Here is a 25,926-nt window from a genome sequence, read left to right on the forward strand (position 1 = left end):
TTGATCCTTGAACTCTAAACATGACAGGAAACTTAGAAATCATGTAAATTTCACATAATCACTCACCTTAATTGTATCTATGTTTTAGGTGAAGCATATACACATGGCATGAATTATATTAAAACTCTAATTTACAAACGTGTATAAATTATATAAAAAAAGACTTTCTCCTCATGGTCTCTCCCTTCCTACCAAAAAGGGGAAAAATGAAAAAACCACAGGGCAATGGATCTAAAGTTCCCAGAACAGAAGTAAGAATGTTAACTCTTAACCCCATAAAGCCCCACTTACATTAGCATAACCTCGTATTCTAATACTAAGTTGATCTGTTGTTGAAAATGCAACCATGGTAGCAGGGATAAAAAAAAATAAGGAGGTCCAAGACATATTTAAAGAGGATTCCCAAAGGGTATTTTTAACTCCATAGAAAAAAGACTGCATTGGATTATAATTCTAAATTAGAGTATTTATAGTAGTTACTTGGCTCAATTTATTAAAATGAAAAAGCCTAAATTAACATACATTATACATTAAATGGCAAGACAACCTCATGTTGAAATTCTTTAGGCAAAAATGATTTAATTTCGGGGAGTTTTTTTTATGTGGTTGAACAAGGTCTGGCATAAAGACCAATCAAATCTAACCTAACTTTTAAATGGCATGAAAAATAAAAATTTACTTAGCAATTTGCCTCCCTTGGGTTATTTAGCAGATTTGTCTTTTCTCATGAGTTTCTACAATCTTCTTTTTAAATGTTGCTCTGGTACCTGAATGTTTATGAAGCCTGGGCAAGTAACAACCTCATGAATGATGCCAAAAATCTCAACTATGTGTAAGAGAAGGGTTATTGCCCTTCAAGAGAGCCGTCTGTACTTTTTACATGAACACGTAGACAAAACATGTTTTATTTTGCCTACGAGCACAGTCCTAAGCTGAGAATTCATCACGCAATTCTATAAGCAGAAGGATTTGAGAGAAGCAGATGACTTATCCACAACAGAAAAGAAAGTCTACTCAACAGAAAAATAAATAGGTCAGATAAAGAAGTGTTTCTAGCATTTAAATATAGTGATATTCACTAGAATTTCCCAAGTCTATGCAGATCTACCAGCAATTCTAAAACTTTTAAACAACAAACAAAAAAACAACAGCAGCATTTTCAGCTTCGCGATTAAGAAACCATCATCACAGGGCTTCTACAATGACTGAGCACAGTGGTGCTGCACTAGGCATCTTGCATATATTAGGTGGGCGCAAAAGTAATTGCCATTTTGGCATTGAAAGTAATGGCAAAAACCACAATTACTTTTGCACCAACCTCAACTTAATCTTTTTAATACAGTCGTCCCTCAGTATCCATGGGGAATTGGTTTCCAGGATACCCACACACATACCAAAATCCACATATGCTAAAGTTCCTTACATATTCACATATAACCTACACACATCCTCCCATTCTCTCATATACTTTAAATCATGTCTGGATTACTTAAGACCTAATACAATATAAATGCTATGTAAACAGTTGTTGCATTGTATTTGTATTGTTGTATGGTTATTTTGTTTTTTCAAATATTTTCCATCTGCTATTGGTTGAATCCCCAGATGTGAAACCCTCAGATCCAGAGGGTCGACCATATTCCTACAAGGTAGACATTGTCATTTCCATTTTACAGATGAGAAAACCAGGGTTCAGGCTGGCTAAGTAACGAAGTCACAATGGCAAGATAGGGCTATGTAGGGATTCCAGTCAAGATATGTCTGACTCCAAAACCTAAAACGGTACTACCCTCTGCCTAATAGTACCACCAAGAAACTACGACCAGAATACAATGATGGAATTCTTTCTTAAGTAGAGCAGGTCAGCCCTGGAGTCGGAAGCTCTGGATTTTAATGATGCATCTATTGAGTGGTGGTTTCCTCCAAATTAATGGAGATAGAAACAGTATTTAACCTCATAAGGTTGAGGTGAGAAGCATCTATAAAAACCCTGGTGAAAGGGTTTTGCAAAACAGCTGAGTGCTACGTAAGCGCTAGTTGTTACCTTCATTTTCAAGCTACAGTTAGTGCAGCTGGTGAGCTGCAACAGGGCTGTGGGCTCCTATGAGTCCTCTCACAGGACTTAACCTGGGTGAGGCTGAGGAACAGAGCCTGCAGCCTCAAAGAGCAAAACTGAAGGGGTGAGGACTGAATGGGATGTGGCCTGAGTCTCTGCTCCGCCTGCCTTCTCACAGACTCAACAAATGCCTAACACACCCCTTGCCAGGTGTAGTCACAGATCTCTCAGCAAGTCGCTGGTTTCAGTCACTCAGATGCTTCAGGAATCTAAGGAAGCCCCGCTGCCTTCAGTAAGCTCACTTCTACCAAGGGAAAAGAAATGAAAAACAAAGCCAAACAAACAACCCTCGGCCCAAAAACAGCCTCCCCTTTTCTCATCAACTTTATTTTTCTCTCTCTCTCTCTCTCTCACACACAGACATCTCTCCCTCACACACACACACCTCTCTCACACACACACACACGTGTGCCAGTTTTCCCATGATACACAGTGGGTGCCCATAAGCCCTTCAGGCCCATTTATCCTCATCAGGAATCCCTGTGATACTCTACTTTGGGATATAATTTTAAACACTGATTATTCAGAATAGAGACTTCCAGAGCAGTAAGAGTTAATTTTAGTATAGACAGAGGAAAGTTGGAGAACCGCAAGTGCAAAAGACAATCAATAAATTAGACTGCATCAACATTTTAAACCTCTATATCACTAACAAAAATAAAACACAAACCGAATTAAAAAATTAGAAACAGTAGGTGAAAATATTTGCAGCAACTTTGACAGATGATTCATAAGTGAAATACACGAACTAGAGTTTATGACAAATGAGAAAAATACTAATTCTCAATAAATGGGCAGAGAACATGAACAGTTTGTTAAGAAACAGCCAATCGTCATATGAACATGATTTAGCTCATTAATATCGAATACGTTAAAAAGAAAAAAATTCTTTTCTCCTAGAAAATTATCAAATGCTACTAATATGAGAACATCACTGTGCTAACAGGAGCAAAAATTAGTAGAAGCTTTCGGGCAACTGACAGCAATACTAATCAAATATCCACACACATCCCATCCTTTTGTTCTGCATATGATCATCTATTGTAGAGACAGGAATGATCTGAAATCCAGAAAATACAGAATGCACAAATGCTTGTCAAAATTGAAAATAGGCTGGGTGCAATAGCCCACGCCTGTAATCCCAACACTTTGGGAGGCTGAGGCAGGAAGATCACTTTTTTTTTTTTTTTGTAGAGACAGGGTCACTGACAAGAATCACTGATGCTGATGAAATTAAGCCTTTTGGTGTTTGCCTTTCAAAGGATGATTCTGCAGTCTTTGGGATGGCTTTCTTGGGGTAACAGCTAACTACGCCAAACTCTTTGCATTCATTATCTTGTTTCATCTTTACAACCCTTTAAGGCAGTGTTTCTCAACCTCAGTACTACTGATATTTTGAGACAGAGTCTCTACAAAAAAAAAAAAAATTACCCAGACATGGTGGCACATGCCTATAATCCTACTACATGGGAGGCTGAGGCAGGAGGATCACTTGGGCCCAGCATTTTGAGGCTGCAGTGAGCTATGATCACATCGCTGCACTCCAGCCTGGGTAACAGAGGAACACCCTGTCTGTAAAAAAAAAAAAAAAATTGAAAATAGGCTATATTTTTACAATGGGATAAAATAATGAAACACCCACAGATGGAATATTTTACAGTCCTTAGAAGTATTTACAGACATTTTAGTAGTGTAAGGAAATGAAAATAAAACAATGTGAAGTTTTAAAAATAGTGGGACACAAAATTACATACTCAGAATACTTCATCTATGGAAAAAATATAGGACTAGAAAAAGAAGAAAACACACCAACACACCAAAGCTAACTATACCTTCATGTGAAAGGGTTACTGATGCTTTTTTTTAAACTGTGTTTCTCTATTTTTTCTATGTTACTCAAATTTTCTATAAGATACACATATTACCTTTATAATTACAAAAAAAGTTTAACAATTTCAAATATAAATCCACAATAAACAATAGATGGAAATCCAGCAGCTAGCTCTCCACCCTCTTACTCCCACAGATAGACAGGTAAGGCAGTAAACGGGGGGAAAAGCTGCTTTGTTTAAAATCCAAGGCTAGAAAAACATAAGGCTTCTTGATGTGAAAACCAAAACGTTTCGTGTCTCACGTATCAAAACAGGTTTTGGGAATTTGATAGTCAAAACATTTTCCATCAGAAGATTTAAACCCGCACACCAAAATTATCTCCACAGAACAAACTAGTAAAGCAAGCAGGAAGTTTACCAGGAATACCCTAAAAACTAATAATGGCTTTTACAGCTCTGATAACTCCACGCCAGCTCACAGTAGTACACGATGTAACATAAACAACCTCCAGTGAGTCTGTCACCACTCCTAAACAGGAGAGCATGAAACCCTTAGCATAAGGCTTCTCACTGGCAAGAATCACTGATGCTGATGAAATTCAGCCTTTTGGTGTTTGCCTTTCAAAGGATGATTTTGCAGTCTTTGGGATGACTTTCTTGGAGTAACAGCTAACTACGCCAAACTCTTTGCAGTCATTATCTTGTTTCATCTTCACAACCCTTTAAGGCAGCATTTCTCAACCTCAGCACTACTGATACTTTGAGTTAGGATAATTCTTCAGTGGTGGGGGGCTGTCCTGTGTATTGTAGGATGGTTAGCCACATCCCTGGACTGTACCCACCAAATGACAGCAGCACCCCCACCTCCAGGTTGTGACACAAAAAATGTCTCGACATTGTCAAATGACTGCTACAGGCCAAAATCACTGCAGTTGAAAACTACTGCTACAAAAGTATACAGTATTACTGCCCATATTTGACAAATGAGGAAACTGAACCACAGCTATAGGTCCATCTAACTCCAGAGCCCAAGATCTACCATTCCATACTACCTTCGTGCCCAGGTAGGAGGCCAAGCTTAGAGTATAACTAATACTTCATTTTCTACCTGGGGCATCTTTGCATCTCCATGGAGCCTGGCATAGGCCTAATGCATATTGATTGAATGAACCAATCATCTCATCACATATTTACTGAGTTCCTACCAGCTAGCAGGTCTTGTCAACAAAGGCAGTCATGGCCTTCAACTAGTCCATAATATATTTCAAGAAATAAGATAAACCCAGAAAAGAGCCATTTTGAGAGTCGGTGTTGGAAAAAAGTCTCAGTTTCCTCATCTGTAAAATGGAGGCAATGCTAGTGCTGCCTCATAATTAACTGAGATACTGCAAGTACAGTTCCTATCACAAAGTACAATTTCAAATAACAAGTAGATGCCAGATCTCAAAATCACTGGGCTGGAAGGAACCTTCAAAGACAACCTTAACTCACCACCCAATTGGTACCTGAGCAGTTAAAACCCAGAATTTGATTACCTGATTCCTGCAAAGTTCCTGCACGAATGAGTTCTGACTGAGACTCTCAGCTAAGTTTTCCTGAAGAACTGCTTTTAAGTGGGTCTGGAGGAAAGAGGAGACATTAAGCAAAGAGAAGAGCAATGGGAGAAACAGAAAGGTTTGCTGGACTTAAAGCCACCCGGGGATTGGAACCGGAGTCCTCTGCACAGAAGGGCAGGGAAAGGCAAGCTTGGGGAAAGAGGTCAAGATCAGATGAGGTCACAAGATGACACAGTGGTAATAATAGCCAGGCGAGACTTAAGAAATATTTCTCCTAAAAAAAGCAACCAAAAGCTGCTACAAAGCACATACCCAATTTCCATTATGAACAGGGAATTTAACTTCTCAGACTAAAAGATCAACAATCAGGTTGCTTCACACCGTTCTTAAGAATAGCCAGATACCTGGTTTCCATTTACATAGCTGCAAGTGAGGATTTTCCCACGGCAAAGAATCACTTTGCCTTAAGAGTAAACCAAGGAAAAAGATGAACTGGGCATCTTTGTCCCCATGCCCAGTCCACCTTGTTCTTTAGGGCACCAGCACAGCACAAGGAAACAAGAGCCCACAGTGGCCAGACCTCTTTTTAAAATCTGAATTTCAATAGGTGAATTTCAGTAAGTGAACCCTCCCAAAGCAAGTGTTGGCTGAAACTTCTCTATTAATAACACGTAAGCCAAACTAACCCTGTCTCCATGCAGTCTCCACCCCAGGAACACCAGGATGAGAACTCTGCTGTAAGCCATGGCTCACAGGAGGTCAAAGAAAGCTTTGGAGTAGGCAGGGTGGCCTGGTACCAAACTTACTTGGAAAATTTGTCTGGCAGTAAGGTGCAGAATAAAGAAAAGGGGGGCTGGGTGCAGTGGCTCACATCTGTAATCCCAGCACTTTGGGAGGCAAAGGTGGGTGGATCACAAGGTCAGGAGTTCGAGACCAGCCTGGCCAACATAGTGAAACCCTGTCTCTACTAAAAACACAAAAGATTAGCTGGACGTGGTGGCAGGCACCTGTAATCCCAGCTACTTGGGAGGCTGAGGCAGGAGAATCGCTTGAACCAGGGAGGCAGAGGTTGCAGTGAGCCAAGATCACATCATTGCACTCCAGCCTGAGCGACAGTGAGATACTCCGTCTCAAAAAAAAAAAATCAGAAGGGACTACCTGCAGGGCTCCAGTAGGAGACAATGACAGGGTCTGTACCAGAGAGGAGGAGGATGTGAACCCAGATATACTGGTAGGGGGAATGAAGAATGATTAAAAAATTATTGAAAGGCAAAAATGACCTTGCTGATGGCCAGGAGAGGGTCCCCTAGGCTACCACCCACAAAGCTGATACATTGCAAACTTTAATAATGAAGCTGAGACATTAGGACCAAGGGAAACTTAGCCTCAAAAGTGAGCTCTTTGACTTCTGAGACATCTTCATGGACCTGTGACCTGGGCAGTAACACAGGACCCCATGCTCAGAAAAGACCCATGGTTGGTTTAACACTCTACTGTCACCATCTTGAGAATGATAATAATTTTGAATTTGTGTTGTGTAAGTCAGGTCCAATGGGGCAATGGAGCCCACAAGTGAGCAGAGAAGAACGATGTGATATGATTTGGATGTTTGGCCCCTCCAAATCTCATGTTGAAATGAGATTCCCAATGTTGGGTGTGGGGCCTGGTGGAAGGTGACTGGATCATGGGGGCGGATCCCTCATGAACGGTTTAGCACATCCCCGTGGTGATGAGTGAACCCTGCTCAATTCGTTCATGGGAGACCTGGTTGTTTAAGAGTCTGGGGCCTCTCCCTTCTGTCTCTCTTGCTTCCTCTCTCGCCATGTGACAAGCTAGTTCCCCTTGCCTTCTGCCATGATCGGAAGCTTCCTGGGGGCCTCGTCAGAAGCAGATGTTGGCACTGTGCTTCATGTACACCCTGCAGAACTGTGAGCCAATTAAACTTTTTTTCTTGATAAATTACCCAGTCCTAGTTTTCCTTTATACCAATGCAAAAGAGCCTAACATAGCACGTAATATGTACAGCCACTGTTCCTGGCCTCTCTATTCACACACGTTTCCCAATGCACCATGAGCCCAGAATTCCGGTGAACTCCCAGTGCGTGGGATTTCAGCAAGACTTAAAGTGAGTGCAAGGTAAGTGTGTTACAAATACAACTGAATAAGCAGGCAGGTGGGTGCTGACTACCCCAAGAGGCAATGACTTCCATTTTGATTGCAAACAGAAATGTCTTTCTAAGACACACAAATGACCAGGGAGCCTAAGCGTTTTATCTCTTTCTCATGTTACTTAACCATATTAGCCAACCACTTAAGGTGAAAATGACAGCACAGAAGGAGAAGGAAAGATAAGGCAACTCATAGTTGCTGCTTCTTTCAGTCCTTCATTACACATCATAAGCCAAAGGTAGGTGTCAATAGAATGTGCACATGTCAAGAAATGAAATAAAAGTAGTTTAGTTTTGGGCAGTGTTTCTACTGTTCTCATAACAATATACATATGCATCGACAACTTCAGTAATTCTGCATATGAGTTCAATGCTCTATATTTTCATTTAAAACCAACATTGCAATGGGCGCAGTGGCTCACGCCTGCAATACGAGCACCTTAGGAAGCCAAGGCAAGAGAATTGCTTGCGCCCAGGATTTCAAGACCAGCTTGAGCAACATGGTGAGATCCTGTCTCTACAAAAAATTAGCCAGGCATGCACCTGTAGTCCCAGCTACTTGGGAGGCTGAGCGGGAGGATCACCTGAGCCCAGAAAGTAGAAGCTGCAATGAGCTGTGACCACACCACTGCACTGTAGCTTGGGTGACAGAGTGAGATCCTGTCTCAAAAAACAAAACAAACCAAACCAACAACAACAACAACAACAAAAACCAACATTGTATAATACAAAGATGAAGAGTAAATTCATACTAAAAACTTCAATGTTTAGTTTTTTAATTTTTAAATTGAATTCATGCTATAATTTCAATTTTTAATTTTTCTTCACATAGAATGACAAGTAGCCAATACTATGACAAGTCAAGAGAAAAAAACTGCATGAGAAAGGAAAAAAGCTTCATATTTTAGTACCTTTAGCAGCACTTTTTTCTTGCCTTTTGAATAAGGGGTCACACATTTTCATTTTGCAACAGGCTTCACGAATTCTACAGCCGGCCCTGCTGAGAACCATTGAACTCAAGAATATTATGCCTATCAATTTATACTGCACACACATGAACAAGCCTTTACTGACATCTTTCAAAGCAACCACCATAAGACCCACCAATGGACTGATGGGGTAGTGATTTTTAGTACCGTATTCTTAATTATTGCATTCCTCAATCCTTTTCTCACATACCCCTGATGTCATTACCACAACAAATCTGCTGAAATGCCACAAGCCTATGTCTTTTCAACTAAAGATCTTTCTAGAAATAAGTAAACTGAAGATCAGAGACCACCTTATCAGGAGGATAATTTAATCCAGTGCTGTCTCTGTTGGATAATTCCTTTCTACAGAGTATTTCCTGGTGCCTTGATGGATCTGTTGTAACCAAACCCCAGCTGTGAGTTCCAAAACCAGTTGTTTCTCACCACTCAGAGCTCAGGTTTCCCCCAAGAAGTTGGTCTGTGAACCATTAAGTCTGGTTGTCTAAAAATTCCTCCTTCAAAGACAGTCAAGTTTCCCTTTGTCTAATTTCACTCTCCTTTTTTTTTTTTTTTTTTTTTTTTAAATAACCACTACTTTCCACTTCAATAAACCAACTTCCTGCCTCGAGACACATTCTGGCAAATGTGTCAGTTTGTATTGTTCAGATGAGAGACTTCTGTCATTCTTTCAAATTTTTCCTCTATAACAATAATCCCCAGAGCCAGCCTCTCAGGAGCCTGAGTTACTTGACTGTGAATTTCCTTTCACTGCTTCCTACTCTACTGATAAATCAATGCAGACTGCCTGCAGTGAACTTACTCAACTCGTATCCCTTCTGATCACATCTTTTTTTTTTTTTTCCATTTCCCCCATCCTCTCTTCCATCGCATCAGAAGAAGTGTTCTTATAGCCCTCCGCTTGATTTTGGGTCTATCCCCATCTCTCTACCCTGGACCATGCACTCATTCCTTCCTCCCTTTTCCTTCTTTTAATATCCTCCTGTCTACCTGAGCCTTCCTCAAACGCAAGCTATCTACCATGTCTCTCTCGGATCAATTCCTTGAAAGGATGAACTAACTGGGCCGCCTGCAGTTCATTAGCTCCCGTGTAGTCTTCAATTTTTTGCATTCTGGATTCCAAGGTCATGAACTGACCTGGCAGCAGGACCAGGGACAGTCTGTTGGATGCAGCCTTGTAACGAGTCTGTTGCACTGGATGGCATGGTTAGTTCACTTACGTTGTGCTTCTTCCCTTGGCCACCATTGTCCTCCACCTCTCTGCAGATCCTGCTCTATCTCCTCTCCTAACTTCTTTTTTACCAGACCATTTCTAAATGTCAGGAGTCCCCTGAAGACTGTATGCCTGCTTCTCTTTTTACTCTACATACTCTTGTTCGGGGAGCTCATCTATTCTCGCTCTTTACGTAACAGCCCTATAGAGATGATCCATTAGTCTAGGCTTTGGCCTAAACTCCAAGCCTAAATTTCTAAATTCTTGCTCAACATCTTTATATGAATAATGTCAACTAACGGTTCATACTGGCTTTTAACACCCCAACAGAACCACACCAGAGGTAGGACTAAGAAGAGGTTGAAGATACTGGCCCTGGAGCTGCACCTGCCTGAGTTCAAACTCTGAGTCTGACACACACAATCTGTGTGACCCTGGGAAAGTTACTTAGCCTCCCTATGCCTCAGATTCCTCATCTGTAATATGGGATTAATCTAGTTGAAATATTTAAGGTGCTTAGAGTAGCGCTTGGTACATAAAAAGTATAACCTACCAGGTAAGTGTTACCTATTATTATTGTTATTCTCCTAACAACCTGATAAGATAGGTATTATTATGTTATCCATTTATACAATGAGAAAATGAAAGATAATGTGGGTCATGATGGAATCTCAAACTCCAGAGATGTTCAAATCTTAACTCATGTTTCCCATTAAAATTCAACTTTCACTTAGCCAGGCACGGAGGCATGTCCCTGTAGTTCCAGCTACTCGGCAGGCTGAGTCAGGAGGGCTGCTTGAGCCCATGAGTGCACAATGATCACAACTGTGAATAGCCACTGCACTCCAGCCTGGGCAACATAGCAAGACATCATCTTTGAAAGAAAATTAACTTTTGCATATGGGCCATTCTTGATTTAGGGTGTTCTGTCCTTGTCCCTCCCCTTGCCCATATACCCACTAGAAACACCCAATCTGCTATTTCCAGAGTCATTTTTACAAAACAATAGTTCCCTCACTTTTTCTTTTCTTAAAAACATCCTGTTTTAAGGTATAATCTTGTCACTGTCTTTAAAACCCTGTAAGATTTGTCCCAATATAACTTACGTCTTTTCAAACAGTATTGTTCTCTCTTTTCTCTAGATCTAATCTCACTCTATTCTACATTTTGCTGCAAACCCAAGTATGCTCATCTGTCCCCACTGCCTCCTCAAAATCTCCTCCCCACCCTTTAAGACCCAATCAAATCCCACCTCTTCTAGTGGAACCTCCCAAAACCCAGTCTCTTCCTTTGCTCTGGTGGCTAGTCTAGTTCACAGAATGCTCTTCCCCAACCAACCTCCAAAAGGACCAAAAAATAGATGTTTAAAATTTTAACATATTTTATATTTCCCGAGTAATGTAACATAGATGTAATATACTTTAAAAAAAAAAATACAAAGTTCCCTTCATCTCAACTCCCATAAGCCATCCCACTTAGCAGTTTTTCATGCACTGACAAATGTAAACCATACGTGTGTGCTTGGTGTTTTACTTCTTAAAATATATGTAATAGACATCTGTACAAGTCAGTATATTCAATCTTTTTAACAGCTAAACAGTACTCTAAATCTGCTTTTTATTATAGTCATGAATAAGCTGTGCCATCGTTTTCTGCCCCCATCTCCTGTATGTGAATACTCTTAAGGTAAAGATCATGTTTTGTTTGTCTTTCCATCTCCAAGAGGACCTTGTACCAAGGCTGGGAATTGCTTAACACATGCTTAATGAAATAGTAACAACAATATCTGTCATCAAACCAGTGCATGTTGTGTGCCAAGAAACCAGCTGTTAGTGCTTCACATACATTATCAGATGTAATCTTCATAACCACACAATTATTCCCATTTCACAGAAGACTTAACCAAAATCACACAGCTAGTAACAACAGGGGATTCTAATCCACATCTGTCTGACTCTGGAGCCCCCACCCTTCTCCCTATGCTATAGTTAATAAATTTTTATAAGGACATCCTCTGCTTTCTTAACCAAAGCTGGAGAACAGAAGAGTTCCAAGTATTCTGTTGTGGGCAGGTGGGAATGAGGATAAGAAATGAGGATAAGGAGGTGGAATAAATGCCAAGTAGATGGAGTCAAGGGATTGTAGCTGTAAACCTACCGAGAACCTTCTAGGAGAAAGAGCTGAATTCTTTGCCTCCCCCTTTCAGGCTCCCCACTACACTTCCCTTTGGTAACAGTGCCACCATTTGTTGAAGATCTTCCATGTGCTGAATATGCCATTATTATTCCTATTACTAATTTCTGGCCGGGCGTGGTGGCTCATGCCTGTAATCCCAGTACTTTGGGAGGCCAAGGCTGGCAGATCAGCTGAGATCAGGAGTTCAAGACCAGTCTGGCCAACAATAGTGAAATCCTGTCTCTACTAAAAATAAAAAAATAAAAAAAAATATTTTTTTTTAATTAGCTGGTCATGGTGGTGGGCACCTGTAATCCCAGCTACTTAGGAAGCTGAGGCTGGAGAATCGCTTGAACCCAGGAGGGTTTCAGTGAGCCGAGATTGTACCACTGCACTCCAGCCTGGGTGACAGCGTGAGACGGTCTCAAAAAAATAGTAATAATTTTGAATTATTTCTAATCCTTGCAAAAATGCTATGGCACATATATCAGAGCTACGATTTTATAGACGAGAAAGCTGAGACCCAGAGAGGTTAAATTACTTGCCAATATTAGACTGTAAAAAATAGCAAAGCCAGGATTCAAGTTGAGGATCTGCATGGCTCCAAAGTCCTGTTTTTCTCGTACAGAATAAAGCCTTTTTATTTTTAAAGAAAAGATGAACTATGATTTTTAAACATTTAGACTCAGTTAAGATCACATTTGGCTGCAAGTAACTGACCCAAGTTCTGTGGTTTAACCAAGTAGAGATTTTATTTTTCTCACAGAGTCAAGAAATGGGCAGACAGGGTCCAGTAGAGCAGTTGCAGAATGCTATCAGCTTTCTCAGCCTCCTTCTAACTTTCCACCCAGTCATCCTTAACCCTCAAGCATCTTGTCTTTGGTCACACAATGGCCTGTTTACTTTCTCCAGGGAAGAAGTACAAAGAGCAAAAGTCTTAACAGGCAAGCTCACAGAGGCTTCCCCTTTAAAGTGCTTTGGGGAGCGGGGCATCCAGCTATTAACATCTCATCAGCCAGGACTACTGTCACTGAACCACCTCCCAGCTGCAAGGGATTCTGGGAAATCTAGCACTTAACTGGACATAGTGGTGAATTAAACAAAATGGATTCAGTTATAGAGAAGGAAGGGGGATAGATATCTGTTGGGCATCCAGCTGTGTCTTTCCCACAAGGTGATATGAAGTACAAATCATCCCAGAGAATCAAATTCCCTTAGTAGACAAAAACAATAAAAGAAACTTAATTCTGTGTATAGCAGCTTTCTCAGTTATGCAAAGTCACACACTGATGGAGGTGGAGGATGGAAGGATCTGAAAGTTTGACAAAACCATCCAGGCAGCTGATCCAGAGGAAAAACACTGAGACCCAGGTGACTTCACACAAATGGCCCTGGCCAGATCACAGGTTCAACCAGAGTGTCTCCCGTGAATCGTCACTGTTTCCCTTCCTCCCTCTCACTTCCCAGAATTAATTTCGAGAATCCACAGGTTCATTCGACTCTTCTATCATTCACAAGAAAAAGTAGAGTGTGTTCAAATTCCAATGCAAACAAAAGAAAACTCTCTACTGTGTCGTTAAAAGCAGCAGCATCTTTAGAAAAAGATAATGGTTGCAAAGGCATTCTTTATGCAATAGCAGCTGCTCTGTCGAGTCACTAGATGAAAAAAGTAGACCATAGAGTTTTAACCTTGTTTTCACTTTTTTCTAAATAAAGTAAATGCAATAAACTTTCCTCATGAAAAACTTATGCAATTCTGTGGCAGTGAGAAAATATTTGTGTAGAGTACTATAGATGAAGAGAAGGGTGACAAAGTGCCAGCAAAAGGACATCGGTGAGCTTGATCCTAGGCACAAAAATACAAGAAAACACAGGTACATGTAGTGATATGGTACAATATTACTACATACCATAAAAGAGTCCACACTGTTCCCAATGGGCCTCTCTAGTTCTTCCTCAAAACGACCTTGCTGGCCTAAAGAATCTGGCCACTTCTTAAGAGTGCAGCTTTTATTGCTAAAAGGAAAAATTAAAATTTGGCAACTTATTATTTATTTATTTATTTTTATTTTTATTTTTATTTTTTTTTTTGACAGAATCTCGCTCTGTTGCCCTGGCTGGAGTGCAATGGCACAATCTCAGCTCACTGCAACCTCCACCTCCCAGCTTCAAGCAATTCTCCTGCCTCAGCCTCCTGAGTAGCTGGGACCACAGGCATGCGCCACCACACCCGGCCAATTTTTGTATTTTTAGTAGAGATGGGGTTTTGCCACGTTGGCCCGGCTGGTCTCGAACTCCTGGCCCCAAGTGATCCACCCGCCTCAGCCTCCCAAAGTGCTGGGATTACAGGCATGAGCCATCGCGTCCGGCCTGGCCACTTCTTTAGGAATAGACTTGCCACTGAAGAAAGCCTTAGTCCCTCTTGCACCAGGTGAAATTTGAGTTTCACCTCTTAACAAAGACACGCACACGAAGAATGAGCACACTGACTCTTCTGAACTTGTCTTTTTATGTCAAAGGCATAATTTCCCTAAATTAAAGGAGAGGTGAAAATATCCAGGCCTACCGTGGAGTCCAGAGGGTGTCCATAAAATCTAGGGCCAGCCCCAAACATGATGGTGGTACTTGATCTTCTTCCTATATGGTCCATATTTAAGACAAGACCCTTGGCCAGAATGACTGATACTCAACGCAATTTGAGTTTATACAATTCCTTCGGGCATGGACATTGTGAGGTGCACCCCTGTACAGAAAACCACTACACGATCTTTCTATTCTGAACTCATTACACTTGCCAACAAAAACAAGGATGTGTGGGGGGGGGGGCCAGTCAAAATGTGAGTCCCATCAAGTTCCCAGGGAGACGCATAACCAAAGAGGATTCACAAACTGTGACAACACATCCACCTGGACCACTCAGAGTCCAAACCCACCTTTCAGAAACAGATACTCTTCAGTGGGTTTAGACTGGTACATATCTACCTTAGGTTCTCTCCCTTCCTCCCCCAAACTGCCTAAAAAGTGCGTAAACTTAAAACTCCTGGAAGAACCCACATTTTTTTTTATCTCAAATCCAGTTGTCTGGTATGTTAGTTTTTTTTTTTTAGAAGTGGAAAAACAACACTCACCACTTGGCTTTTGGAGACATTATCACTGAACATCAAATGAGCATCAGTCATTATTATATCTAAAACGAAGAGTGTAAAAGAAAAGATTCTATGTATTTTGTAGGGTGGAATAATTCAGTTTAGTTTGAAATTTATGAGCTCCATTGAACACAGCATCAATTTCTGTGGCAGTGACATATATGACAAAAGCTGTAGGGTTTTTTGTTGTTGTTGTTTTGTTTTTCTAGGAAGAAGGTTCTAATGTGCACTGCAATGAATTTGAAAAATAACTGACATAACACACCACTGATGCACTGACCCACAAGAGCCCAGAACAGTTTTTGGACAGTTGGATAACTGATTTAATTGTGAAGTGATCCACCTTTAGTTGAACAGAAAATGCTGGCCAGAAGACATTTTGTTCTCTTTATTCACAAAGAATAGCCTGCATAACCAGGGATGGTGGCTCACGCCTGTAATCCCAGCACTTTGGGAGGCTGAGGCAGGCGGATCACCTGAGGTCAGGAGTTCGAGACCAGCCCGGCTAACATGGTGAAACCCTGTATCTACTAAAAATACAAAAATTAGCCAGGCGTTGTGGCATATACCTGTAATCCTAGCTACTTGGGACCCTGAGGCATAAGAATCACTTGAAAACGGGAGGTGGGGGTTGCAGCAAACCAAGATCATGCCACTGCACTCCAGCATGGGCAACAGAGAGAGACTCTATCTCAAAAACAAACAAACAAACCAAAAAAAAACAAAGAATATCCCGCATCAAAATGTGACAGTAACACTAACAGCTTTGACTCTCATATTTAAATCCATCTGTTTGACCATGGTTAAAAATAACAAAATAATCATGATAGTTATGATTATGGCTCCCTGAAAGATTTCACAACCGGCTGCTCAACTGTGATTTTTTTCCTTAATTTTGGAGCTAATATGACTTTCTAAGGAAATCTCTGAAAATAAAAACGTCATTATGCAAAACTTCTTGCCTATGTTTTCACCTTGAAGCGACGTTTCTTTAATAAAGAATCAAGACACAGACCCAAACATGAATGAATATGCATTCATTCATTCATTCTTCATTCATTGTTTTGAAAAGGTAATTCAAACTAGGCCAGAGACATGTAATAACATCTTTGAAAAGACAGGCTGGGCACCCATGGCTCACTCCTGCAATCCTAGCACTTTGGGAGGTCGAGGTGGGTTGACTGCTTGAACCCAGGAGTCCAAGATCAGCCTGAGCAACATGGTGAAAACCTGCCTCTACTAAAAATACAAAAATTAACTGGGCATGTTGGTGCATGACTGTAATCCCAGCGGAGGCTGAGGTGGGAGGATCATTTGAACCTGAGAGGCAGAGTCTACAGTGAACTGAGATTGCACCACTGCACTCCATCCAAGGTGACAGAGCGAGACCCTGTCTCAAAAAAGAAAAGAAAAAAAAAAGGCAGAGTGCTGAATAAGGTCTTCTTTCAGTTAACAGTTTGAAAATTATGCTGGTTTGGGATATAAATAAAAAGTTAATTTTAATGTAACAAATTATCAACATAATCTAAATTAACTTATACAAATGTTGTATGAATATGAAAGGTTTTAAAAGAAGTCAGCTAGTCAGTAACTGAGGGAAAAATTACCTTGTTCTGATTTATCTCATGGTGGAACAGGGAGTAACAAAAAGACTATATAAACAGTTAATTAACTGTCCCTCAGTGAACTTGTTCCCAAAAAATGTCAATGATGCCCTTGAAATTAGGCACCATTGATCTGGAACTTCAATGTGTCCCTGGATTTCAAATCAACATTTATTCATTAAGGCCTAATGACCTTAATTTTTATTTTATTTTATTTATTTATTTTTGAGATGGAGTTTCACTCTTGTTGCCCAAGCTGGAGTGCAATAATGAGATCTCGGCTCACTGCAACCTCCGCCTCCCAAGTTCAAGCGATTCTCCTGCCTCAGCCTCCCTCTCCTGCCTCAGCCTCCCAAGTAGCTGGGACTACAGGCGCCCGTCACCACACTCGGCAATTTGTTTGTATTTTTAGTAGAAACGGAGTTTCACCATGTTAGCCAGGCTGGTCTCAAACTCCTGACCTCAGGTGATCCACCTGCCTCAAGTGCTGGGATTACAGGCGTGAGCCACCGCACCCGGCCGACCTTAATTTTTAGAATTGCTCTTGGAAGTATGACAGTTGTGGGTCAAAAGTAATTTAACCAAAACCTGATCCTACCTTTCTCAATAACTCAAACATCTTTTAAGTATTCTGTGTTTTCCTCACCAGATCTGCCTCATAAACATGGACTGAGAAAGAGAAATACTGGTTTAAATTAAGTATGTAAAATTACTGCTATTACTCAAACTGTGAATCAAATTTAGAGTTTTGGTACATTCAAGTCCCTCAACTAGGACTAGTTTCTTGGAAAGAAAGTGTAAATCTGAATTTGGCACATAAGGATAACGTCCTAAAGATACTCTTCTCTACTTAACCGTCTGGCTTTTGCAGCCCCATCTTTTGATATTACAAATGCAGTTGGAACACTATCAACCAAGGAACACTACACTGAGTTCACATTATCCCACTCCACAGCTCTATCCTACTGAAAAAGTACACTGGAAATATGATATGTTTTATGTACTCCCCATAGAACATAAATAGAAAAGACTTGTTCACCATTATTGCAGAGCCATTTGCAATTTTTGTGTCTTAAGCCAAAATACAAACCAAAATTAAAATGTTCTTGTCTTTCCAATAAAGCAAATTTTCCTTTCTCAAAAAGCCTATTTATCCACCCTATTTAATTTTTCCAGGAACTAAGAACAATACAGACCCAGGTATGTCATAAACAACAGCACAACCAAACACTTCTTTCTAGTTCTGAAACCTAATGATCATCTGGCTAGAAAGATAGAGAACCCCATGGAGAGTCCTCTATCCCATTTCCTGACTTGGGTTTACTAGAGGTACTGTTGTGGCTTCTTTCTCCATCTCCTGGAAATGCTTTTTCCTTCAGGGGCCTGGGATATGGATTTTGACTCACAATGAAGTCCACTCCCATTTCCTCCAGACCTGGCAACAGTAGGATCCTCACTGCTAAGGAGGAACTTCGGTGAAAGAAAGGGGAAACTTGACTCAGGAGTCTCAGCGCTGACTTTTTTTTTTTTTTCCTTTTTTTTTTTTTCCTTCCTGCTCCAGAAGAGAGCCTTAAAGCACTGATGAGAGGGTCCTGAATCAGTGTATGGAGTCAATTTCCCCGCCCCTTCGAGAAAGTCAATCACACCCAGTTAGTGACCAGGGCACACAAAATCTCCACACAGGAAAAAGACAGCGTTTGAAACAGGAAATAAACAAAAATCAGAATTCTGTTCTTTCACTTCTTAAAGTATCTTTTCACTTCTTAAAGTATCTTTTTCCTCCCGACAGGCAATTGCTTTCCCAAAATACCAAACTGGGACTTTGAAATCAAGTTCTCTTTCTATTGCTCTCCGCAGTTCTCACTGAAAGAAAGGATTTGTTTTGGTTCCACATGTTGAAAAATTCACGACTCTATAATTAAGAGTTTATATGCCACGCCTTCTACCGCATTTCCCTGTTAAAACTCCCTTCTCTAAAAGAGATCCCTGAAAACACAACTACCAGCCCACCTTTAAAGCAGCCACAGGAAACAGATCTGAAGATTCTCAGCAGCCATCCTAACCCCTCCAAATACAAAGTTGGCAGCTGAAGGGATTTCTCGGTTAAAATGAGCGAATACTAGTTGCAGTTTTAGAAGTGTGCCCCCAAGAGACGAGTTTTCCCACGAGCTCATAATTAATACACACCCCAAGTGAATTTCTCACATCCTGACTGGATTACACAAAAGGATATTTTACATTGATATATAAGAATAACATTGATATTCTTTTAATATATAATAGGCCACAAGGAGACAAAAAAATACAAAACTTTTTTTCTTTTCAACGAGCATAATTTTTGAGTCGATGATTCATAATTTTTTTGCGGCATTTTAAAATCCCTCAATATAGAGAGAGACACACCCCTCTGGTTGGGGTTCTCAGGTATTACTGGGAACCTAGGGTGTGGGGGTCTAAGGATACAGACAAGACCTAAACGTCCAATCCTGGAGTATTCTTCACGTACAAGCTCGGTCGGAGTCCCAGGAGTTAAGCCCTACCCTCCACCCCTACTACCCCCTAAAAGTGCCCGTTCCCATTGGGAAACAGGAGTGAGCTGCACAAGGAAATCGACCGGGGGAAGAGGAGGAGCAGCTGCAACAGCCAGCTGCAGCCACACAACGGTGCCACTTCCCTCCCGTCTCGTAGTGGAGCAAAACGCCCTTACCTGGGGGGTGGAGAGCCGCCGGCACTAGTTCCAAAAGTTCTCGTCCACCTCCTCTTGGAGTTCAAAGCCCCAGCACTCCGGCCCGTCCGCCGGCTCGCAGCACACGAGTCCTTCCCCGTCCCTTCCCCACCCTGCCTGCACTACACCATGTCAGGAATCCGGGCAGGCACCGAGCTGGGAGCTGACATCACTCCCAGTTCAGGTACCTCCCCCTCCCACTGCCGCCCTTCTCTCCTCCCTCCCTGCAGGAATCAGCCAAAGAGAGTCAGCAGTGGGGCGGAGCCGGAGGCGCCTGCGCGCCCGCTGATTGGAGCCGGGGAACGTCACTCAGAGGAGTCCACTAATTTTATACATTCCTCGCTGAGCCAGACTAGGGCTGGAAGTGGGTGGATGGAAGAAAATGCTGCCCTTCCTGCTATCTCTAAGGAACGGAGATAATGCGATGGGGAAGAACCTGGCGGGTCGAGTTTTAGACTTTTCTTGTTGTAGTTACTGAGATTGCAGATCAGAAACGAAACTAACCCACGCGAACCCCCTTTTTAAGGAGAAACAATTGCCTCAGTGTCACGGGCACACGGGCATGTACGAGCCCGGCGGCGCGTGGTGTAGAAAATGGCTAGCTTTAAGCCATGCAAATAAAGGAAAACGTCAGCTCACCCTTCTGCCCTTTTATCCTGGGACTGCTGGGTGTTCCCTTAGACGGGGAATGTAGAGCTTCAAAAGCACTTCAGAAAGATTTGGAAGAGACTCCTGAAAACGGTGACCGAGCTTTGAATTGCTAAGTGGTGTTATCAGCCATGTGGCTGCTTTTGCTTTTAGCGATGAAAATCACACCACACAAGCTTCTCGGGCAAGTAAAATTGAATCTCTGAAGCAAGAAAAATTTATTTACTCGTTTAAAGACCTTAAGGCTGCTGTTTTAATGCACACACTGAAAAGGGTGGAGGAAGGAGGGACCTCACAATTGAGTTCCACAAACCACATGAGAATAATTACTGTTGAATGGAACCAATTGTAGTGGCTGAGCTATCAATTAAGAATTAACTAACGTTTATCCTTGACAGATATCATGCGGTATAATCCCCTTGGCTGACAGAAGAGAAAGATTCTCAGAAGATGGTTCTTTCAAGGCAGATGCTACTTAGAGGCGGGACTGAATGGTGAAAAGCAGCTTTATTTGTGTGAGATATAGGTAGCATATAACCCACCATCTTCTAGAAATATAGTGAATTAATAACTTTCTTTTTTTCTCTTTTTTTTAAAAAAACAGCTCACTCTGTCACCCAGGCTGGAGAGCAGTGGCACGATCTGGCTCACAGCAACCTCCTCCTCCTGGGTTCAAGTGATTCTCCTGCCTCATCCTCCAAGTAGCTGGGACTACAGGCGCCCACCACCACACCCGGCTAATTTTTGTATTTTTAGTAGAGAGGGGTTTCTGCCATGCTGGCCAGGCTGGTCTCGAAATCCTGACCTCGAGTGATCCGCCTGCCTCTGCCTCACAAACTGATGGGATTACAGGTGTGAGCCACCGCACCAGGCTTCATTGTTTTTTGATGGATGACATGCCTTACATTTCACCGATCTGCCAAAAATTGTAGAGGGATGCACAGAATCCAGCATTGTGTCTTGTTTAATCTTCCCAATCATCCTGTAAATTGAGTGTTATTAGCCCTATTTTAACAGAAGGAATCAAAGGCTCAGCAAAGTTATATAAGTAAATTTCTCCAGATCACCCGGAACTTGGATTGAAACCAAGGTCTATTTGACTCCAAAGCCATAGTTTTTCTTTCCATATCTCAAGTATTGAGTGTCCATAATTTATATTTTTTCAAACAATAGAATGCTACAAGAAATCCACAGGCTTGGGCCACTGCGCTCACAGACCTACTTTGTATCATTACCCTCTTGTTGCTTGTCAGGCCTGCACTATCCCAAACTCCTGACTTGAATTTCTGACTCCAGTTTCCCCCAATTCTAATTCTTTCAATGTACCACTCCCAGATGAGTTTTCTAAAATGTTTGGTTTTGTCATCAACCTCTTCCCCTCTAAATCAGGTCCCCCTTTCCCGGCAATTCTTTTCTAGCCATTTAAAACTCTCCCTTATCTGGCTTCTACTTCCCTTTCCCAGCTTATCTCCTATTTCGCTCCCAGGAAACCCTCTCTGTAGTCAAAACAGGTCTACTCACAGATCCCTGCTTCGTTCTCACCTTTCAGCCTAACCGGAATCCCCACTCATCTGTGTGTTAAGTCCCACCCTTCTCTCAAAGCCTAATTAAAGTCCTTGTCCTGTGCCAAGACTTAGCTGTGTGTTACAGCAGACAGGAAAAAGGACTCAAGGTTCTTGGCCTGGCTCTGCCACTTACCTATTGGGTAACTTTGGGCAAGTCACTAAAACATCCATCCCTAATCTCAGTTACCTCCTCTTTAAAATAGGGCTGACAATACCTACGTTAAAGGTTGTTATAAGGATTGAGATTGTAGAGATGTGTAAACATGTGGTTATACATGTCCAGTTAAATGCCTTTCCTGCCTTCCCAAACTCTGAAGAGCAAGCATATTGCTTATAGGACCTCTTTATATTCCTTGTACCCAATTCAAGGAAAAGGCTCAATAAAAATACAGGGTGTGAGAAAATGGATCATTGTATCATTTCTACTCTCTTCCATTCTTTAAATGTACTGTATCCCCAAATAATATCTCAGACAAAAACTAACTGTTTCTTCTTGTTCTTTTTTTTCCTCTCTCTCTCTCTCTATCTTTTTATGCTTTGGCCAGAGCCCTTCCGTTCTCCCACACCCCTACCCACCATTTGTTCAACACCCTTAACTCCCTCAGATTACTTCTGGACCAACTACTTCACCTTTCTCTTAGCTACTCACCCTTCCCTGTCCCACAGTCAGGGACACAACTTGTCCATCAGTGTCTGTTGCCTGTCTTGCTCCCAGATGCCTTCAAACAGAGGCTGGGTGGCTACCAGCCATTCCTACAGCCCTAGTCAGGACGGCTGCATCCAGGCTCACATTCTTCCAAAACTACAGCCAGCCGCAGGAGATGGGGGAGGGAATGTCCCACCCCCACAGAGATGGCAGGATAGAAAAACAGGAAGTCGCCTCCCATCCTCCCTGCAGCTGGAGTGATAACAGCTGCCATCCAGAATCCAGAAAACAAAAGACTCAAAGGGAAGGCTGAAAACAGGCCAGGTTTGGAGCAGTAATGTTCAAGCTAGAGGTTATAGAGTGGGTGACGAAGGAACCAATGGTTGAGATTTCAGCCTCTTTCCCCCCCGTCTTTAACCAGAGTTACAGCTCTTTTATCTGCTCTACATTTAGGCTTCACTATGATACTTCATTTTTTGAAGACAGTGTAACCCTTAAATAAACATACTGAAATCACTGGCCTCTGGGTATCTTGGGGAAACTCCAAAAAAATCAGGATAGTGCAGCAGAAGCAACACAGGATGCCTGATGAGAAGGTAACCAGAACTGACTCACTATCCCGGCTCCTGGCTGGCTTAGTGCAAATGATTATTTATGATTCCTATGGTTTCAATGCTAATTTACTCTGTAGGTCTAGATATTTTCTGCCTAGTTATTCCTATGACCAGCCTTACCTTTGGTAACTTTTTGCCAAAGAGTACCACTATTGGGGGGTAGGGAGCAAGAGACACCGCAGAGCAGGAGTAAACTACTCAATTAGAACTTGAAATGGATCCTAAAAGTCATTTGATGCAACCACTATTAAAATGCAAGAAACCCTTCATCAACATTCCTTACAGGTAACTTCCAGCCCCTGCTTGAACTCATCTGGCAACCAGTAACACACAAAGAAGCAAGCAGCCCACCATTAAAGATCTTTCTCATCTCCATCTGAATCCTGCTATACTGACTTTCTCCCCAAAGACATCTGTCTTGTGTCCCATTTAATCCTCACAAACATCCTGTAAGTGTTACTAGCATCATTTTGACATGAGGAATCAAAGACTCTCCAGGGTTATACAAGTAAATTGCTCCAGATTGCCCAGAACTGGGATTGAAACCAAGGTCTAGGGGCCGAGCGCGATGGCTCATGCCTGTAATCCCAGCACTTTGGGAGGCCGAGGTGGGCAGATCACGAGGTCAGAAGATTGAGACCATCCTGGCCAACACGGTGAAACCCCATCTCTACTAAAAATACAAAAATTAGCTGGGTGTGGTGGTGGACACCTGTAATTCCAGCTACTCGGGAGGCTGAGCCAGGACAATGGCTTGAACCCGGGAGGCGGAGGTTGCAGTGAGCCAAGATCGCGCCACTGCACTCCAGCCAGGTGACAGAGCAAGACTCCGTCTCAAAAAAAAAAAAAGAAAAGGAAAGAAAAAGAAAAGAAACCAAGGTCTATTTGACTCCAAACCTATTTTGTCTTTCTATTTCTAAAGCATTGATTGTCCACAATTTACACTGTCACTTCTGCCCTTTGCAGTAACAGAACAAGCTGACTCTTTCTGTCACCCCATCCCCAAACCTGAGCAGGCATGAGGACATCTCCCCTACTTTGGATACGGATGCCATAAGAGGCTCACCCTACTCATCAAGTCCACGTCATTGGCCTGTCTGGGCTTTATAGGCTTCCAGGTGCAGCTCTCTAAAGCACAACCCTGATCACTCCTGACTCTAAAAACTTAAATGACTCTCCCTTTACTAAGGAACAAAACTCATCAGGCTTTCTTGACTAGTGTCCAAAAGCCTTCACATCCTTGCCCCCAACTTACCTTTCTGAACTTATTTTCCACTCTTCTTCATATCCCCACAGTGCATGAACTGCATGACTTTGCACCCATATTCCCTAATAATATGTCCTCACTGTGATTTTTGCCCGTTTCTACAAAAATCTACCTCACAGTGTGGTTGCAAGGATCTGACAGGATGTCATATGCAAGATGACAGAGCACCTTGCCTGACACATCATAGGTCATAAGCAAACATATTTTCCTCTTTCCTATGACATAAAACAATCGTACTGTTATTTTTAGAGGTGCCTTATGTTCCTTTCTGGCTGCAAGTTTCTTACAGCCCTCAAGAACAGAATGCTAATTTAGTTCATCTTTACATCCTTTATAGGATCTAGAACCATGTTTTGTCCCATAGATACTGATTAAAGATTCACCAGATGAATGAATGAATGAATGCTGTCTTTTGCTCATAACCTGCTATGGTCTAGGTCTTCAGAAGTTCAGGAATAACTTGACCAGACTGATCACAAAGGATCTGGGTGCCTCCAGTTGTTGTTATCCCAGTTACACTGCCAAACGCAGAGTGGGTTAAACACATGGTATAAATCATGAACCCAAATCCAAATGAAACAAGCTTAGCTTTAGAATTCCTTCTAAAGGAAATTACTGCTTATTCTGTCTGATCCTAAGCATGGCATTGGTGATAATCCAGACATTATTTTAATATCCTTTCATTGAATGCTAAGCCACTACCTAGCTCTCATCATTGACATCATTTCTGAATCTAGCCCTCCTCCCCATTCTCTTCTTGCTCACAGAGACAGGTTAGAAACAGGCACAATATCTTGCTCCAAGTGGGGAGTCTTATTTTAATCACTTCTTCCTTGCAACCCAGTTGTGCTGGTTATTCTCTGGTTACCCACCAGATACATCTAAACATCTAGTTACATTCAACTTACTCATTTTATTAGCCTATTTATAAGTTGAAAAAAATTTAATTAAAAATAAGGATAATTGGTTTTCATGGCCTTTGATTAATGTTCAACGAATGACTAAATTAAACAAATTAAATTCCCTTAAACAATTAACCTCATTACAAACTTCGTTAATTGAATCTCCTAAAAAGTATGTCTGGTTTCTGTATTCTGAGAGAGGTCAACAAGATAGGGAGCCAGCCTTTTCAATATACAGGAGCAATTTCTGTTTTTCATTGAATGCAGGTGATCTGCATAGTGTCTGCCCCAAGCAGCTCAAGCCTTTCTATAGCTGTCAAACCTTTGGGTGAGAGAGAACTGCCATCCTTCCTATCAACATGCACTGTGGATAGGCCTCTTCAAAGTCTTAGGAACATGCCCAGTAACAACAGAGCATTACTCAAAACCAGTAAGTCCCCCCCTTGATTTCCACCTGCCACAATATTAAATAGGGCTCAGTTTTCAAATAATATATCATGGCTCACTACTGATCAAAATTTACCCAACTTGACATTTCCTGGACCCGTGCCATATATGCAATTCCCAGGCTTCAGACTGATCCATTAATTTCTACTTCACTCACCTGTCACCTAGACAATCATTAATTTATTATCTCTTTAGTCTTTCCTAATATTTAACTAGAATTCTTTTACTTAACTAGAACTTACATTTTAAAATGGTGGGTTAACTTTAACCCAGACATTTCTGTCAAAAAAGACAGGAATAAATTTTAGCTAAA

The 25,926-nt window shown here is 41.6% G+C and overlaps 1 protein-coding gene across 2 annotated transcripts in view; it reads right to left on the reverse strand.

Moving 5' to 3' along the window:
- Window positions 1-19,759, reverse strand: part of LOC105555444 (liprin-beta-1) — a 179,148-nt gene extending 159,389 nt beyond the window's left edge. For both annotated transcript variants that reach the window (XM_012002401.1, XM_012002400.1), the window contains exon 1: window positions 19,507-19,759. The gene's annotated coding sequence lies outside the window, so the exon portion shown is untranslated. The remainder of the gene's footprint in view (window positions 1-19,506) is intronic.
- Window positions 19,760-25,926: the final 6,167 nt, after the last annotated feature.

The sequence above is a fragment of the Mandrillus leucophaeus genome, unplaced genomic scaffold (genome assembly GCF_000951045.1).
Source record: "Mandrillus leucophaeus isolate KB7577 unplaced genomic scaffold, Mleu.le_1.0 Scaffold686, whole genome shotgun sequence".
Classification (NCBI taxonomy): domain Eukaryota; kingdom Metazoa; phylum Chordata; class Mammalia; order Primates; family Cercopithecidae; genus Mandrillus; species Mandrillus leucophaeus.